The sequence below is a fragment of the Juglans regia genome, chromosome 9 (genome assembly GCF_001411555.2).
Source record: "Juglans regia cultivar Chandler chromosome 9, Walnut 2.0, whole genome shotgun sequence".
NCBI lineage: Eukaryota > Viridiplantae > Streptophyta > Magnoliopsida > Fagales > Juglandaceae > Juglans > Juglans regia.
Genome location: NC_049909.1, coordinates 14,265,693 through 14,271,002, shown reverse-complemented (window position 1 = coordinate 14,271,002; position 5,310 = coordinate 14,265,693). Strand labels below are relative to the sequence as shown.

At 35.9% G+C, this 5,310-nt stretch overlaps 1 pseudogene; it reads left to right on the top strand.

Moving 5' to 3' along the window:
- The first annotated feature begins 4,904 nt into the window (after positions 1–4,904).
- On the top strand, positions 4,905–5,310 carry LOC118349428 (annotated as a pseudogene).

Genomic DNA, 5,310 nt, shown 5'->3' with positions numbered 1-5,310 from the left:
TCATGCATTTCCCCAGCAGCTCGACATAGAGCCTTAGCCACAAACCAAATGCCAACGTACCCACACATTGCGGCTTACTCACAAGCATTTCTCCACTAGTCTCCTTCACCTGCCAGTCTGATGCCATCCAGCCCCCTAATCTGAAGCCAACAAGTTTCAAGCAGGGTGGTTAGCCACCACGCAGTCTGTTGCCACCCACAACCACCATAAAGTCGGACGCCATCCACAGCCATCAAGCAGTCTGACGCTTGCACCACTGGTTCTAAATTTTCTATTTGCAAATTCTTTATACACCAGAAAGGGAGAAATAGAGAAAGAAAGATTGTTTCGTTTGCACAGTTTGCTCTCGAACTCTGTCTTCTGTTTTTGCATTCGTATAGTAAATGAGCCCTAATTCGCTTCTTCAGTTAACTTTTTGATCATTTCAAATAAATTTTCTATTACATATCAACATTAAATCAATTCCCTTTGCAATTTTTTATACTTCAAAAAATTTTGAATTTTGGAATAGCTACAAGTACCGATTCTCCCTCTACTCCTACGGCACCTGTCAGATGGGCTAGCGAAAAAATTTATACTTTGCAATTTTTTCGGCGACTTTGAACCACTAGAAATGACTCCATTGGACATGTTAGATTATTTTCAACGAGTTATTAACGGCAGTAAAAAGTATTTCTGGTAAGAAAAATCGTTGAAAAATACCACCGGCGACATTTAACCCTGGTTTAAATTTCAGCACTAGTGTTTCAACGTTACTCTCTTCTAGAAAGTGGAGTGTATATTCTTGATGTAATCACACAACTTTCAAGCTAACAAAGTAATTTTAGGTTCGTTATATCAATTGCATTGTGGTTCATCATGTTCATGTGCAGCTAATACTAATCAACTTCAGGATATATACTGTTCCCTTTCTTCCAAAGACTTCGATAATGTATATTATTGGCGATACTGTAGATGACTACTGACATGTTCTTATTGTTAGTGATACATTGGCCATAACATCACAAAATGGGGATGCAAATGTTGCTCCAGTTGACCACACTTACTATTTACTGTACTCCATCATATATTTTTAGACTTCCGAAAACTTAGTTGATTCTGTAAAATATGAGTAATTTTCGTAATTTGTAACATTTATTTTTTGGGTCTCCAGCTATTTGATAAAATGTACATTTGCAAATGAACTATCTTTCAACATAGAAAATTATTTACGGCAACTTTCAAGTCGCTGCAAATACTTTTTTTTGGCGATTTTGAATCGCCGAAAATGACTTCGTTGAACATATTAGATTATTTCCAATGAGTTATCAACGCCGGTAAAAAGTATTTTCGGTAACAAAAATAGCCGAAAATGACCGCCGGTGACATATAACCCTTGTTTAAACCATCTTTAGCGGCATTTTTTTAAAACCTTATGTGGAGATAAAAGATCGCTGACAAAAAGCTTTTCCGACTAGCTCACAAAGGCTAGCCAGAAAAATCTTTTATGCGCTAGACAATTGCGGCTATACTCCGGCGAGCAAATTCTCGTCGGAAATAAGTAATCTAGACAATTTATAGGTGTTTTGCGGCTACTTTTGATCATCAGAAAAAGTCAAATTTCTTATAGTGGTGTCATTAACATAGACATTCCATCTTGAGGGTGCGTATTATCAGATAATTATATGTACACGTGCTATTTATTCTATATTACTTTACAACTTAAGAGTTGGTTATTCCTTTTATGCCCTCACATGTGTATATAAACTTTTCTTTGTATTTTCTGTAACATGCACGATAATATCAGCTACAGTGTTTTCAACTTTACTCTCTTCTAGAAAGCGGAGTTTATATTCTTGATATAATCACACGACTTTCAAACTAACAAAGTAATTACTTTTGTTATATCAATTGCATTGTAGTTGATCATGTTCATGTGCAGCTAATACTAATCATCATCATGAAATAGATTGTTCATATCCAATATTGCCGATACTGTAGATGACTACTCAGATGTTCTTATCGTTAGTGATACATTGGCCATAACAGCACACAATAAGGACACAAATGTTGCTCTGGTTGACAACATGCATTGTCTACTGTGTTCCATCATATATTTCTAGAATTCTGAAAAACTTAATTGATTTTGTAAAATATGAGTGATTTTCGCAATTTGTAACATTTATTGTTTGGGTCTCTCTATTTGATCAAAGGTACATTTGCAAATGAACTGTCTTTCATTTCTTTGACATATGCAAGAGAGTTTCCAAGCTGTGTCTTTGGTTACAATAGTCACGGATTGGCAAACATTCCATCATCCATCAAGAATGTGTTCGACACTTTTTTAGAATGTGGAGTACTACACTCTACAAAGTGTTTTAACTTTAGCCGAATCTACTTTGACTACTTTCATCATATCTGGATGATATATGTGTGAGGGGGCTAACACTTAGCCCCATGGATTTGCTTCTTCAAAGTTACCATTATTACAATTTGCATTTTTTTTTCATTTTCTTTCAATCATTTTCTAAGCATCTTTAACCATTAAGAAAAAAAATTAAAATACCTGAGCAGCAACTTTGAGGGAGTAAGTCCATGGAACCAAGTATGATTTTCCATATATGTAAATACTTCATTTGATAAATTTCAGGCATTTACATTGAATTCAATAGCCCAAACTGCCAGTTGCTTTGGATGGGACTTCGTTTCCCGGGATTTCCTCGAAGGGTAGACATTGATGATACACTAACTATAAGATGTTATTGCCTTTATCTTCTCATAGATTTTGTGGTTCATGTTAGATTATATGGAAGGTTTATATCATGGCTTGTCTCTTACAGAGAATTCATTCTTCAAAAGGTTCTGTGGGACATAGTTATAATCTGATTGAGTTAAAAACTCGTAAGATTCTAAATGTTGAGACAACATCAAGGAATCGGATTTTCATAAGAAAGATTGGATCAACACCATTTTTCCATGCTAATATGTATCTCCATCTTCTTGTCTAGCAAGTATATATTTAATGTAGTTGCATCATTGCAAGCAAATGCACCATGCCTCTACACCCACCTTCACCAGAAATATTTTTGCCATAGAAGATTATTTGCGGCGACTTTTGAGTAGCAGCAAATGGTTTTTTTCGACGACTTTGAACCGTCCGAAATGACTCCATTGAACATGTTAGATTATTTCTGGTGAGTTATTAACACTGATAAAAAGTATTTTCGGTAACAAAAATCGTCGAAAAAGACCACCAACGACATTTAACCCTGGTTTAAACCATCTTTAGCGGCGATTTTTGGGTCTCTAACTATTTGATAAACAATACATTTGCCAAGGAATTGTCTTTCATTGCTCTAACATATGCAAGAGAGCTTCCAAGTTGTCTTTAGTTTCAACAATCATGGATTGGTAAACATTCCATCATCCATCAAGACCTTTTCGAGACTTTTTTATAATGTGGAGTACTATGCTCTACAGAGTGTTTTAATTTTAACCGAATTAGATTTGACTACTTTCATCATATCTGGATGATATATGTTTAAGGGGGCTAATACTCAGCCCCATGCATTTGCTTCCTCAAAGTTACCACTAGTGCAAATTGCACCTTTTTTTCTTTTCATTTTCTTTCAATCATTTTCTAAACATCCTTCACCATTAAGAAAAAAAATTAAAATACCCGAGCGATAACTTTGAGGGAGTAAATCCATGGAGCCATGTATCATTTTCCTTGTGTAAATACTTCATATCACATCCCATCTTGTATCATCTCATCTCATCGTATTCCATTTTATTCCCAAACATTATTCAAATACAAACACTTTCAAATTAATCATTAAAACTTTTTCAAACTAATCATTACAATTTTTCCAATTTTTCAAATAAAAAACAAAAAACAATTCTACTTTTTCAAATCTCAAAACAAAAATAATATTAAAAATTGTTCTAATAATATTTTAATTTTATAATATTTTTTATTCAATGTTTTCTCTCATTTCCCAAAACCCAATAAATACTTAACTCAAAACTATCTTACTACTATTCAAAAATCATTTTACTACTATTCACAAAATTCTCATATCATCTCATTTCTCAAGCATCTCCTTAGCATAATTTCTCTTTGAAAAATTACTTCTATAAGTTTAAATGTGCAAGTCTTAGATAGCCATTTAAAAGAAATTAGGACCATATGAAAGAATCTAGTTTTTACTGTGGATCCCACTTTTCCAAAGAGCCTGTATGAGTCTTGCACATCCTAAACATGTATTACTCATTTTCTTTTAGATTAAGATCATCGAATTTTAAAGTCCAAAATAAAAGAGAAATTGAAGTTTTATATAAAATGTTTACTTAATACATAAAAACTTTCCTTCCTCTAATTTTCTAAACTAGTTTGAGAAAATGATGGTTCTTTGAGTGGAAATGGGGAGGAGTTGAATGGGAAAATTGATGCTATTGAGGTTTCAATCGAGGATACAGAGTCAGAACTAGGGCTGTGCAGAAAACATTAGGACTCGGCCCGTCCGTGTGGCCTGACCCGACCTGACCAAAATAACGGGTTGAAGTAACTTGCAGGTCGAACTCGCTAAAACTGCTATAAAGACAAAAAAAAAGGGGCGGGTTGAAACTCGAAGTTCACTCTCTTCAAATAAAAGCTCAAAAACCCTAACCTCCATCAAGAACAACGTTGCCATCTCTAGCTTCTGCGGCCTCTACGGCTTCCATCATTGTAAAATCACAACCCAGCTTAGTTTAGACACCGGCAGCCTTTGAAAAAGTCCCAAAACCTTCCTAACCCATACACGTCTCCCCCTAACCCTCCATTCGTGCCGATATCACCGGCCTCGCACATGCCACCACGTACTCCTTAACTTATATTCCCTCACAAATGCTCCCATCTCAACCTTCAAACCCACACCATCACGCTCTCTGTTTCTCTGCCATGGCTACCGTTGAAGCTTCTTCGCATGCCCCAAAGCCGTTGCTGAAAGATGAGCTTGACATTGTGATCCCCACCACCAGGAAGTTGGACTTCCTTGAGATGTGGAGGCCATTCTTTGAGCCTTACCACCTCATCATCGTCCAAGATGGTACCACCTCATCATCGTCCAAGATGGTGATCCTTCGAAGATCATCAATGTCCCTGATGGCTTCAATTACGAGCTCTATAACCGCAACGACATCAACAGGATTTTGGGTCCCAAAGCCTCCTGCATTTCCTTCAAGGACTCTACTTGCCACTGCTTTGGCTACATGGTGTCTAAGAAGAAGTATATTTTCACAATTGACGACGACTGCTTTGTAAGTTCTTTGATTTATGGTGCTAATTAA